Source organism: Dama dama, chromosome X, assembly GCF_033118175.1.
Source record: "Dama dama isolate Ldn47 chromosome X, ASM3311817v1, whole genome shotgun sequence".
In the NCBI taxonomy this organism is placed as follows: domain Eukaryota; kingdom Metazoa; phylum Chordata; class Mammalia; order Artiodactyla; family Cervidae; genus Dama; species Dama dama.
In genome coordinates, this window is record NC_083714.1 from 91,520,032 (window position 1) to 91,534,894 (window position 14,863).

Here is a 14,863-nt window from a genome sequence, read left to right on the forward strand (position 1 = left end):
CTCATGTTTTCTCTAAAAATTTTTAAGGTCAGTTACTAGTATAAGGGCTTAAGTAAATCTATTTTACTTATCTCATTCATTCATTCATTCATTCAACAAATATTTATTATGTGCCAACTATTGTATGCAGTTTTTTAAGTACTGGGATTTCAGCAGTAAACTAAACAAGGTCCTTGTCCTCATGATGCTTATATTCTAGGGAGGGATGACAACAACAGAGAAATATATAATGCCAAATGGTGATATACTCTGTGAAGTAAAATAAATCAGAATAAGGGGAATGGGAGAGGGATGCCATTTTAGGTAGATTGGTCAGGGAATGTATATAGATATCAAGGGGAAGAGCCATTCTAGACTGAGGGATCAGCAAGTACAAAGGCCCTGAGGTAGGAGCATATTTGTTCAAGGAATTTATTTCAGTTCAGTTCAGTTCAGTTACTGGAAAAAACATAGCTTTGACTATGCCACATTTGTTGGCAAAGTAATGCCTCTGCTCTTTAATATGCTGTCTAGGTGTGTCATAGCTTTTTTTTCAAGGAGCAAGCATCTTTTAATTTCATGGCTGCAGTCACCATCTGCAGTGCTTTTGGAGCCCAAGAAAATGAAGTCTGTCACTGTTTCCATTGTTTCCCCATCTATTTGCCATGAAGTGATGGGACTGGATGCCATGATCTTAGTTTTTTGAATGTTGAGTTTTAAGCCAGTTTTTTTTTTTTTTTAGTTCTACCACCTTATTGCTACCAACCCATCTCCCTCCACCCTCATGCACACATGCTCAGTCATGTAACCCCATGGACTGTAGCCCGCCAGGCTCCTCTGTCCATGGAGTTTTCCAGGCAAGAATAAAGCCAGCTTTTTCACTCTCTTCTTTCACTTTTATCAAGAGGGTCTTCAGTTCCTCTTAACTTTCTGCCATAAGTGTGGTGTCATCTTCATATCTGAGGCTATTGTTATTTCTCACAGAAATCTTGATTCCAGCTTGTGTTTCATCCAGCCCGGCATTTTGCATGATGTACTCTGCATATAAGTTAAATAAGCAGGGTGACAATATACAGCCTTGATGTACTCCTTTCCCGATTTGGAACCAGTCCCTTGTTCCATATCCGTTCTAACTGTTGCTTCTTGACCAGCATATAGATTTCTCAGGAGGCAGGTAAGGTGGTCTGACATTCACATCTCTTGAAGAATTTCCCACAGTTTGTTGGGATCTACACAGTCAAAGGCTTTGGTGTAATCAATAAAGCAAAGGTAGATGTTTTTCTGAAACTCTCTTGCTTTTTCTATGATCCAACGAATGTTGGCAATTTGATCTCTGCTTCTTCTGCCTTTTCTAAATCCAGTTTGAACATCTGGAATTTCATGGTTCACATATTGTTGAAGCCTGGCTTGGAGAATTTTGAGAATTACTTTACTAGCGTGTATCTTCCCTGGGGGCTCAGAGGTTAAAGCGTTTGCCTGTAATGCGGGAGACCTGGGTTTGATCCCTGGGTCGGGAAGATCCCCTGGAGAAGGAAATGGCAACCCACTCCAGTATTCTTGCCTGGGAAATCCCATGGACGGAGGAGCCTGGTGGGTTATAGTTCACGGGGTTGCAAAGAGTCGGGCACAACTGAGTGACTTCACTTACTTATTAGCATGTGAGATGAGTGCAATTGTGCAGTAGTTTAAACAGTCTTTGGCATTGCCCTTCTTTGGGATTGCAGTGAAAATTGGCCTTTTCCAGTCCTGTGGCCACTGCTGAGTTTTCCAAATTTGCTGACATATTGAGTGTGGCACTTTCACAGCATCATCTTTTATTTATTTTTTTTATTTAATTTTATTTATTTAATTTTTATTTATTTTTTCCATTTTTTTCCATTTATTTTTATTAGTTGGAGGCTAATTACTTTACAGTATTGTAGTGGTTTTTGCCATACATTGACATGAATCAGCCATGGATTTACATGTGTTCCCCATCCTGAACTCCCCTCCCACCTCCCTCCCTATCCCATCCCTCTGGGTCGCCCCAGTGCACCAGCCCCAAGCACTTGTCTCATGCATCCAACCTGGACTGGCGATCTGTTTCACACTGGATAATATACATGTTTTGATGCTGTTCTCTCAGATCATCCCATACTCGCCTTCTCCCATAGAGTTCAAAAGTCTGTTCTATACATCTGTGTCTCTTTTTCTGTCTTGCATATAGGGTTATCATTACCATCTTTCTAAATTCCATATATATGCATTAGTATACTGTATTGGTCTTTATCTTTCTGGCTTACTTCACTCTGTATAATGGGCTCCAGTTTCATCCATCTCATTAGAACTGATTCAAATGTATTCTTTTTAATGGCTGAGTAACATTCCATTGTGTATATGTACCACAGCTTCCTTATCCATTCATCTGCTGATGGGCATCTAGGTTGCTTCCATGTCCTGGCTATTATAAACAGTGCTGCGATGAACATTGGGGTGCACGTGTCTCTTTCAGATCTGGTTTCCTCAGTGTGTATGCCCAGGAGTGGGACTGCTGGGTCATATGGCAGTTCTATTTCCAGTTTTTTAAGGAATCTCCACACTGTTCTCCATAGTGGCTGTACTAGTTTGCATTCCCACCAACAGTGTAAGAGGGTTCCCTTTTCTCCACACCCTCTCCAGCATTTATTGCTTATAGACTTTTGGATAGCAGCCATCCTGACTGGCGTGTAATGGTACCTCATTGTGGTTTTGATTTGCATTTCTCTGATAATGAGTGATGTTGAGCATCTTTTCATGTGTTTGTTAGCCATCTGTATGTCTTCTTCAGAGAAATGTCTGTTTAGATCTTTGGCCCATTTTTTGATTGGGTCATTTATCTTTCTGGAATTGAGCTGCAGGAGTTGCTTGTATATTTTTGAGATTAATCCTTCATCTGTTTCTTCATTTGCTATTATTTTCTCCCAATCTGAGGGCTGTCTTTTCACCTTGCTTATAGTTTCCTTTGTTGTGCAAAAGCTTTTAAGTTTAATTAGGTACCATTTGTTTATTTTTGCTTTTATTTCCAATATTCTGGGAGGTGGGTCATAGAGGATCTTGCTGTGATTTATGTCAGAGAGTGTTTTGCCTATGTTCTCCTCTAGGAGTTTTATAGTTTCTGGTCTTACATTTAGATCTTTAAAAAATATGAAACGCTTCACGAATTTGTGTGTCATCCTTGCGCAGGGGCCATGCTAATCTTCTCTGTATTGTTCCAATCTTAGTATATGTGCTGCCGAAGCGAGCACACAGCGTCATCTTTTAGAATTCAAAATAGCTCAACTGGAATTTTATCACCTCCACTAGCTTTGTTCATAGTGATGCTTCCTAAGGCCCACTTGACTTCACATTCCAGGATGTCTGGCTCTAGGTGAGTGATCACACCATCGTGGTTATCAGGGTCATGAAGATCTTTTTTGCAGAGTTCTTCTGTGTATTCTTGCCACCACTTCTTAATATCTTCTGCTTCTGTTAGGTCCATACTGTTTCTGGCCTTTATTGTGCCTATCTTTGCATGAAATGTTATGCAAAGATACCTTGGTACCTCAATTTTCTTGAAGAGATCTCTAGTCTCTCCCATTCTATAGTTTTCCTCTATTTCTTTGCATTGATCACTGAGGAAGGCTTTCTTATCTCTCCTTGCTATTCTTTGGAACTCTGCATTCAAATGGGTATATCTTTCCTTTTCTCCTTGGCCTTTAGCTTCTTTTCTTTTCATAGCTAACTTTTAAGGTCTCCTCAGACAACCATTTTGCCTTTCTTTTTCTTGGGGATGGTTGATGTTGCCTCCTTGTATATAGATATCAAGGGGAAGAGTCATTCCAGACAGAGGGAACAGCAAGTACAATGGCCCTGGGGTAGGAGCATGTTTATTTGAAGAATTTATTTAAGGAACAGCAAACAGGTCCTGTGGCTAGAGTGGAGTTAGCAACAAGTAGAGGAAATATTGGAGAAGGCAACGGCAACCCACTCCAGTGCTCTTGCCTGGAAAATCCCGTGGACAGAGGAGCCTGGTAGGCTGCAGTCCATGGGGTCGCTGAGAGTCAGGCACAACTGAGCAACTTCACTTTCACTTTTGTGCATTGGAGAAGGAAATGACAACCCACTCCAGTGTCCTTGCCTGGAGAATCCCAGGGACCGGGGAGCCTGGTGGGTTGCCGCCTATGGGGTCGCACAGAGTCGGACACGACTGAAGCGACTTTGCAACAGCAGCAGCAGCAGCAGAGGAAATATTAATAGTAGGAAGTAGAGACAGAGAGATGGTGGTAGGATTAACCATGGTAAATCATTGAGAAAGTAAGTTATCTTGGATCATCAATGACTATGTGTTGGGTAGAAGCAAGATCTAAGGCTGGGTTCCTATTCTGGTGTCCTGGTCTCTGATTTTTTTTCCTTTCTATACTCACTTAATCTTCTGAGAATTCCTTCTGTACTATCACTTTCAGGGGTCCTCTATTGCTCATGAGAGAAAAGCCAAATTGCACAGCCTCTGAAACCTTACTAATGCTGTTCCTCTACCCAGAACACTCTCTCACCCCTTTGCTTAAAGTCATATGACCAATACAATCAAGACAAAAAGCTAGTTGTCTTGACTCCCAGTCATAATAATCAGAGCATGTTAGAGTAAGAATGATTTGTTAATTAGGATGTAGGTTCAGTGAATGTGACAGAGATCCAAAATAAAATGTAGTTTAAAGAAGATAAAGATCTGTTTACCTCTGTTTCAGACACCATGAGGTGGCTATTGTGCTGGACTACTCTGTGAAGTTATCAGGGTCCCAGGCACTTCCATCCCTAGGATGTTGCCTTTATTTGCATGATACAAGTTGGCAGCATCTTAATGATCTCCCTGCTTTGGTATCTGAACTTTTAAATTCTATTTTTTCAAAGCAGCTAGAGGAAGGCTTCTAAACTATTAGTATGTCAGAGTATATTGTTACCTTGCTCAAAACTAATAATGAGGAAGATATTGAGACAGATATGAAGTGATTTCCAGGATATATTTTAAGTGAAAAAAGCAAGATACAGCAATGTAACCTTTATTCAAGAAGGGGAGGAGGGATATGAATATGTACATGTACATACAAATATATCATATAAATGCTTCTAATTGGAAAAAGACCTCTAGAAGAAAAAAAAGCAATAAATTACCCATTCCTGTTGAGAAAAGGAAGGAAGACATTAGAGGGGGTAGAGTTGGAAGTGAGGCTTATCAATATACTGCATTATGTGAGCTAATACATATGGATGGAGTGATAGAAATAGAAAAACATCATTGTACAACTTATGATGAAATAATTGTGTCATGTAAGGATTATCATTTACTGCTAATACCACGAGGTGAAGGTTGATGTGGAATATTATACTGAAAAGATCGGGCTATCACCAACTATATTTTAATCTCAGTAGCATAAAAAAAGGGATAACTCCAATATGAAGCACATACCCATCAAGTTCTCTTACCTTCAAAACTGAGCCAGAATCTAAACAAGCCTCTGGCTGACTTCCAGGTTACAGGAAATAGGAAAGATAAAGGAACAACTTCAAAGATCCCATGAGAAAGCTAACAGACAACTTCAGGTAATGGAACTTTTTGTAAGACAATGGTCTAGGGTTTTCAATAAGTCAATGGTTTGAAAAAAGTGAAAGAGGGGAGAGAGAGAACTTCTGTGGATAAAAAAATTGAACTGATATCATAAACCAAGTGTAAAGAAAAAACTATTTTGAAAGGAAGGAGGAAAATTTGACTACAGACTGAGTATTAGATGGTACTGAGGAATCATAGTTAGTTTTTTAGGTGCGATAATGGCTTTATTGTTATATAAGAAAATAGTGGACTTCCCTGGTGGTGCAGTGGATAAGAATCTGCCTGCCAATGCAGGGGACACAGGTTCAGTGTCTGATCTGGGAAGATTCTACTTGCCGTGGAGCAACTAAGTCCATGCTCCACAACTACTGAATCTGCGCTCTAGAGCTTAAAAGCCACAACTACTGAGTCCCTGTGCTGCAACTACTGAAGCCTGAATCCTAGAGCTCCGTGCTCCGAAACAAAAGAAGCCACTGCAATGAGACTTGTGCACCGCAGTGAAGAGTAGCTCCTGTTCACCGCAACTAGAGAAAGCCTGTGCAAAGCAACAAAGATCCAGTGCAGCCAAAAATAAACAACAAAACAACAAAAGAAAATGATTATTTTCTTTTTTTTACAATAGAGAGAAGACAGCCTCTTCAATAAGTGGTACTTGGAAAACTGAACAGCTACATGTAAAAGAATGAAATTAGAACACTAACACCACACACAAAAATTAACTAAAAATTGATTAAACACCTAAATGTAAGGCTGGATACTACAAAACTCTTAGAGGAAAACATAGGCAGAACACTCTTTGACATAAATTGCAGCACAATCTTTTTTGACCCACCTCCTAGAATATTGAAAATAGAAATAAAAATAAATAAATGGAATCTAATTAAAATTAAAACCTTTTGCACAGCAAAGGAAACCATAAACAAGACAAAAAGATAGCCCTCAGAATGGGAGAAAATATTTGCAAATGATTCAACTGACAAGGGCTTAATTTCCAAAATATAAAAATAGCTCATAAAACTCAATATAAAAAAATACAATCTGTATACCTATGGCTGATTCATGTTGAGGTTTGACAGAAAACAGCAAAATTCTGTAAAGCAATTATCCTTCCATAAAAGATTAATTGATTAATAAAAAAACTACAAACAACCCAATCAATTAAAGGGCAGAAAACATAAATAGACATTTCTCCAAAGAAGACTGCCCCAAAGCACACGAAAAGATGCTCAAGGTCATTAATTATTAGAGAAATGCAAAGCAAAACTACAATGAGGTATCACCTCTAACTAGTTAAAATAGTTATCATCTGGGAGGGAGGTTCAAAAGGGAGGGGATATATGTATACCTATGGCTGATACATGCTGAGGTTTGACAGAAAACAACAAAATTCTGTAAAATAATTATCCTTCAATTAAAAAATAAATAAAATTTAAAAATTAATTATCATCAAAATCATACAAACAATAAATGCTGAAAAGAGTGTGGAGAAAAGGGAACCCTCCTACACTGTTGATGGGAATGTAAATTGGTACAACCATTATGGAGCACAGTATGGAGGGTCATTAAAAAAACAAAAATAGAACTACCATATGGCCCAGCTATCCCACTCCTGGGCTTGTACCCTAAGAAAAACATAATTCAAAAAAGATACTTGCACCCCAAAGTTCATTGCATCACTATTTACAATAACCAGGACATAGAAGCAACTTAAATGTCCATCAACAGAGGAATGGATAAAGAAGATGTGGTACATATATACAATGGAGTATATTCAGCCATAAAAAGGAACAAAATTGTGCCATTGGAGAGACGTCGATGGACATAGAGACACAGAGACACTCACTTACACAGTGAAGTAAGTCAGAAAGAGAAAGCAAAATATCATATAATATCACTTATATGTGGAATCTAGAAAAATGGTACAGATGAACTTTTTTGCAAAGCAGAAATAGACAGATGTAGAGAACAAATGTATGGAAACCAAGGTGGGAGAGAGGGGATGAATTGGGAGATTGATATTGACATATGTACACTACTATGTATGAAATAGATAACTAATGAGAAATACTGTATAGCATGGGGAACTCTATTCAATGCACTGGGGTGACCTAAATGGGAAGGGAATCCAGAAAAGAAGGGCTATATATATAGGCATAGTTGATTCATTCTGGTGTACAGTACAAACTAACACAACGCTGTAAAGCAACTATACTCCAAGAAAAATTACTAACAAAATAAAAAAGGCAAGTTGACATAGATGAAGCAAATGGCGTTATCTTAATAGTTATGGAGTCCAAGTGATATGTTTATGGAAGTTCATGATTATTAATACTATTCTCTCTAGTTTTGTGTATGTTTACAAATTTTTATACTAAAAATATCAAGGCTTCTAAAAATTCCTTATCTCACTTAGAAAATCCAAAGCTATCACACTGTCTTATAAGACAGTGGGCCTGCCTGATTAGCTTCTGTCTACTTCTGTCACCTCATCTTTCACTCTCCTCTTGTTCATTCTACTTCAACCAGTTACCGGACAATCTGTAAAAAATTTTTTAATTGAAGTATAGTTGATTTACGATGTTGTGTTAGTTTCAGATGTACAGTAAAATGACTCAGTTGTGCCTCCATCTGTATATTTTCAGATTCTTGTCCCTTTCAGGTTATTACAAAATACTGAATATAGTTCCGTGTGCTATATAGTAGGTCCTTGTTGGTTATCTATTTTATAGTGGTGTGTAACTGTTATTCCCAAACTCCTAATTTGTCCCTCCCCTCTCCCTTCCCTACCCTGCTTTTCCCTTTGGTAACCATGAGTTTTTTTTTCTATGTCTAAACCAGACAATCTTGCTGTTCCCTGAACATGCCAGTCTCTTTGTCCTTGCTGGTTCCTATGCTAGGACGGCCCTTCCCTGTTCTAAGATGACTGCTGCCTCACTTCATTCAAATCTCTATTCCAAGAACAACTTTCCAGGGAAGGCTTCTCTCACCACCTTAGCTGAAATAGGACTTACCATCACACACTGCTCCCTTATTTGCTTTATTTTTCTTCATGGCACTTATCACTATCTGAAGATGCTTGTTTGCTCATCTGCCTCTTCCAGCTAGAATGTAAAGTCTGTGAGAGCAAAGTCTCTGTTTTACTGAGTGCTCCAATCCCACATCTAGAACAGTGTTTGTCCTGTAGTAGGAACACCATAGTTCAGTTCAGTTCAGTTCCTCAGTTGTGTCTGACTCTTTGTGACCCCATGGACTGCAGCACACCAGGCCTCCCTGTCCATCACCAACTCCAGAAGCATACTCAAACTCATGTCCATTGAGTTGATGATGCCATCCAACCATCTCATCCTCTGTTGTCCCCTTCTCCTCCCACCTTCCCTCTTTCCCAGCATCAGGGTCTTTTCAAATGAGTCAGTTCTTCACATCAGGTGGCCAAAGTATTGGAGTTTCAGCTTTAGCATCAGTCCTTCCAATGAATATTCAGGACTGATTTCCTTGAGGATGGACTGGTTGGACCTCCTTGTAGTCCAAAGGACTCTCCAGAGTTTTCTCCAACACCACAGTTCAAAAGCATCAATTCTTCAGCGCTCAGCTTTCTTTATAGTCCAACTCTCACATCCATACATGACTACTGGAAAAATCAGAACTTTGACTAGATGGACCTTTGTTGACAAAGTAATGTCTCTGCTTTTTAATATGCTGTCTAGGTTGGTCATAACTTTTCTTCCAAGGAGCAAAAATCTTTTAATTTCACGGGTGCAGTCACCATCTGCAGTGATTTTGGACCCCCCCAAAATAAAGTCTGTCACTGTTTCCACTGTTTCCCTATCTATTTGCCATGAAGTGATGGGACCAGATGCCATGATCTTAGTTTTCTGAATGTTGAGTTTTAAGCTGGCTTTTTCACTCTCCTCTTTCACTTTCTTTTTTTTTTTTTTTTGCCCCCCCCCCTTTTTTTTTTCCTCTTTCACTTTCATCAAGAGGTTCTTCTTTGCTTTCTGCCATAAGTGTGGTGTCATCTTCACATCTGAGGCTATTGATATTTCTCCTGGCAATCTTGATTCCAGCTTATGCTACAAGCAGCCAAGCATTTCTCATGATGTACTCTGCATATAAGTTAAATAAGCAGGGTGACAATATACAGCCTTGAGGTACTCCTTTCCTGATTTGGTACCAGTCTGTTGTTCCATGTCCAGTTCTAACTGTTTCTTCTTGACATGCATACAGATTTCTCAGGAGGCAGGTCAACTGGTCTGGTATTTCCATATCTTTAAGAATTTTCCACAGTTTGTTGTAATCCACACATTCAAAGGCTTTGGTGTAGTCAATAAAGCAGAAGTAGATATTTTTATGGAATTCTCTTGCTTTTTCAATGATCCAGTGGATGTTGGCAATTTGATCTCTGGTTCCTCTGCTTTTTCTAAATCCAGCTTGAACATCTAGAAGTTCACTGTTCATGTACCGTTGAAGCCTGGCTTGGATAATTTTGAGAATTACTTTGCTAGCGTGTGAGATGAGTGCAATTGTGCGGTAGTTTGAACATTGTTTGGCATTGCCTTTCTTTGGCATTGGAATGAAAACTGACCTTTTCCAGTCCTGTGGCCACTGCTGAGTTTTCCAAATTTGCTGGCATATTGAGTACAGCACTTTCACAGCATCATCTTTTAAGATTTGGAATAGCTCAACTGGAATTCTATTACCTCCACCAGCTTTGTTCATAGTGATGCTTCCTAAGGCCCACTTGACTTCGCATTCTAGGATGTCTGGCTCTAGGTGAGTGATCACACCATCGTGGTCATCTGGGTCATGAAGATCTTTTTTTGTATAGTTCTTCTGTGTATTCTTGCCACCTCTTCTTACTATCTCTTACTTCTGTTAGGTCCATACTGTTTCTGGCCTTTATTGTGCCCATCTTTGCATGAAATGTTATGCAAAGATACCTTGGTACCTCAATTTTCTTGAAGAGATCTCTAGTCTTTCCCATTCTATTGTTTTCCTCTATTTCTTTGCATTGATTGCTGAGGGAGGCTTTCTTATCTCTCCTTGCTATTCTTTGGAACTCTGCATTCAAATGGATATATCTTTCCTTTTCTCCTTTGCCTTTCCCTTCTCTTCTTTTCACAGCACTTTGTAAGGCCTCCTCAGACAAACATTTTGCCTTTTTGCATTTCTTTTTCTTGGGGATGGTCTTGATCACTGCCTCCTGTACAATGTCACGAAACTCCATCCATAGTTCTTCAGGCACTCTATCAAATCTAATCCCTTGAATCTATTTGTCACTTCCACTGTATAATCATAAGTGATTTGATTTAGGTCATACCTGAATGGTCTAATGGTTTTCCCTACTTTCTTCAATTTAAGTCTGAATTTGGCAATAAAGAGTTCATGATCTGAGCCACAGTCAGCTCCCATTCTTGTTTTTGCTGACTGTTTGGAGTTTCTCCATCTTTGGCTGCAGAGAATATAATCAGTCTGTTTTCGGTATTGACCATCTGGTGATGTCCATGAGTAGAGTCTTCTCTTGTGTTGTTGGAAGAGGATGTTTGCTATGACCAGTGCATTCTCTTGGCAAAACTCTGTTAGCTTTGCCCTGCTTCATTCTGTACATCAAGGTCAAATTTGCCTGTTACTCCAGGTATCTCTTGACTTCCTACTTTTGGATTCCAGTCCCCTATAATGAAAAGGACATCTTTTTGGGGTGTTAATTCTAGAAGGTCTTTTAGGTCTTCATAGAACAGTTCAGCTTCAGCTTCTTCAGCATTACTGGTCAGGGCATAGACTTGGATTACTGTGATATTGAATGGAACTCCGTAAGCATTTGTTAAAATAGCAAAAGAATAGTATTGTGATAGCTTGAATGCCCTTAGTGATGCAGCACAAATAGCAATTCATGCTGACACATTTGCTGAACTGCTAATCCTCTAGAAACAGCATGTGCTGTGATGCTTTGTATATGTCATATGGTGGGAGAGATCTTGGGGATAAGGAGTGAGGCATCTCCCAGACTCTGCTTATCCTCAGGGAGGATGTGTTTGCACAGATGCTTTGGGGCTGTGTCTCCAGGCTGTTGGGTTTGTCAAGGAGGTGGAGTTCCCCTCCAGATATAGGCGTGACTGCTCTGTCTTCTGACTCACCAGTTCCCAGTCCTGGGCCATCCCTAAACTCAGTATTCTGACAATTACTGGGGCGTTGATGAGGGGTGGAAAGCAAACTGGCTATTGAGAAAAAGCACCAGGTCCTCAGAGCCAGAGATTAGGCTCTAAAAACTTCTTAGTTTTTCCTCAGACATTATGCCTTGAGACTGTGGTGGTTTCTATGTGTGCATGCTCAGTCATGGAGGGTAGCCCACCAGGTTCCTCTGTTCATGGAATTCTGCAGGCAAGAATTCTGGAGTGGGTTGCCATTGTCTTCTCCAGGGGCTCTTCCCAACCCAGTAATCAAACCTGCATCTGCTTTGTCTCCTGCACTAGCAGGTGGATTTTTTTCCACTAGCACCACCTGGGAAAGTGGTGGCTTCTGCATGTGTTCAGTTCAGTTCAGTTGCTCAGTCGTGTCTGACTCTTTGTGACCCCATGGACTGCAGTACGCCAGGCTTCCCTGTCCATCACCAAATCCCAGAGCCTACTTAAACTTGTGTCCTTCGAGTTGGTAATGTCATCCAACCATCTCATCCTCTGTCACCTCCTTCTCCCACTTTCAATCTTTCCCAGCATCAGGGTCTTTTCAAATGAGTCAGTTCTTCACATCAGATGGCCAAAGTATTGGAGTTTCAACTTCAGCATCAGTCCTTCCAATGAATATTCAGGACTAATTTCCTTGAGGATGGACTGGTTGCATCTCCTTGCAGTCCAAGGGACTCTCCAGAGTCTCCTCCAACACCATAGTTCAAACATCAATTCTCCAGCGCTCAACTTTCTTTATAGTTCAGCTCTCACATTCATATATGACTACTGGAAAAACCATAGCTTTGACTAGATGGACTTTGTTGACAAAGTAATGTCTTTGCTTTTTAATATGCTGTCTAGGTTGGTCATAACTTTTCTTCCAAGGGGCAAGCATCTTTTAATTTCATGGCTGCAGTCATGATCTGCAGTGCTTTTGGAGCCCAAGAAAATGAAGTCTGTCACTGTTTCCATTGTTTCCCCATCTATTTGCCATGAAGTGATGGGACTAGATGCCATGATCTTAGGTTTCTGAATGTTGGGTTTTAAGCCAACTTTTTCACTCTCCTCTTTCACTTTCATCAAGAGGCTCTTTAGTTCTTCTTTGCTTTCTGCCATAAGGGTGGTGTCATCTGTGTGTGTGGGGGGGTCTAAAAAGGGGGGTTTCCCTGTGACAGCCTTGGACCTGGGGGTAGCAGTGAGTCTGAAGATCTCTTCCAACCCTTAACGAGGCACTCTCTTCCTCATCTGTATCCCCTCAGACCTCTTTGCTTTGTCCCTCTTGATACCCTCTTGTTATGCAGCCATTGGATAGAAGTGAGCAAGGGCCTGTGGCACACTTGAGCAAAGCCTTTTCAGAGATGTCTGTGCACAGACCCCATTCAGTTCTTCAGTTGAACAAGTTCTGAGGGACCTTGGCCACTGATTTTGCTGTGCACTCAGATAATACTGTTATGCTATTGGGTTGAGGTCTTGCTTTGGTCTGGAAAACACCAGGGTCAAGGACAAATCTTTGTAGGTGCTGAGGAAGCTTTCTCCATTTTCTCCAGAGGGAAGAACCCATGAAGGAACTGTAAGCAGAGAGACTCTTAATCTTGTTAAAAGCCGAAATTCAACTGAGTTAATTTGAAAATCTAATTTGCTTTATTTATTAGACAATTCATTATTCAGTCAACATTCAACCTAACAACTAGAAGGACCCTCCCAGTAGCAGTACAAAATGGAAGGTTTTTAAAGAAAGGAGGTTGGGGAGAGGAAGTTATTAGCAAAATAAATGTAAGGGTTATTTTAGGCCAAGACATCTTTTTGTGGGAAAGGGAACTAGGAGACTGCCTCTTCCTACTCTTGGGGAGGGGAAGTGGGCAGATAGAGTTGTCCCAAGTGATAGGTTACCTCCTTGGTACTGACTAAAAATTTCAGCCTGGTTTTTTAGATTACATTTCTGGGGAAAGTCAAAACTGCTATCTTGGGCTTAGGATTGGCATCATGGGTTTTAACACAAGTGATGCCATTTTGGCCTGTGGTTTTTCTCTTTAATATTTCTCATTGGTTATTATTAGTATACATGAAAATTTGATTTTTGCATATACTATCTTGTATCTAGCCACTTGATTGAACTCTCTTATTAAGTCTAACAATTATTCTCTTGAGTTTTTATTTTTTAAATTAACTAATTTACTTATGGCTGCATGTGGACTTTCTCTAGTTGTGGCAAGCTGGGGCTACTCTCTAGTTGTGGTGCGTGGGCTTCTCATTGTGGTGGCTTCTCTTGTTGCTGACAGAGCACAGGCTCTAGGCACACAGGCTTCATCAGTAGTTGTAGCACATGGACCCTAGAGTGCTCAGGTTTGAGTAGTTGTGGCACACAGACTTAGTTGCCCAGTGGCATGTGGGATCTTCCCGGACCAGGGATTGAACCAGCGTTCCCTGCGTAGGCAGGCAGATTCTTTTACTGTCTGAGCCACTAGGGGAGCCCCTGGCAGGCAGATTCTTAACTACTGGACCATCAAAGAAGTCCCTCTCTTGAGTTTTTAAATTAAACAATCATATTGTTTGCAAATAACTTGTAGCCTCTTGGTTCCTGAACCAAGTTCAGGCATTAAGCTATTATAAGGTAAATTCATATCCTAGTGCAATATAATACATTCTAATTTGTTCCTGAAAACTCATTTGATACTTAAAATGCCAAAATTGATAGTGAAAATAAATGAACAAGAAAAGAAAATCCAAATATATGCTTTTAAAAGATTCTTATTAATTATTTAATAAAAATATTAAATAGAAATGCTACAGCATAAATGCTTCTTTTGGGGAGAGGTTAGTTTTCCTCATGGGCTGACCTAAGATGACCACTGTGAATATACAAAAGACCACTGAACTGTACACTTTAAAAGGATAATTATGTGGTATGTAAAGTACATCTGAATATTTTAAAAAAGAATAAATATAGTTCTAGAAGTTTGGGATGGAGATGTCATATTTTTCTGCTAAATATTCCTCAAGTGAACATAGGCATTCTTTATTACTCTTAGGACCTTCCAAGTGCATTTTATTTTTATTTTTTTTCCAAGTGCATTTTAAAATAGGATCATCTCTCTGGAAAGTTTTCATTGCCAGTGAGTTG

The 14,863-nt window shown here is 39.8% G+C and overlaps 1 non-coding gene across 1 annotated transcript; it reads right to left on the reverse strand.

Moving 5' to 3' along the window:
- Nucleotides 1-3,135: 3,135 nt before the first annotated feature.
- On the reverse strand, nt 3,136-3,242 carry LOC133053188 (U6 spliceosomal RNA). The gene has a single exon (XR_009692123.1). It is a non-coding gene; the product is annotated as a U6 spliceosomal RNA (small nuclear RNA).
- Between the last annotated feature and the right edge of the window lie 11,621 nt (nt 3,243-14,863).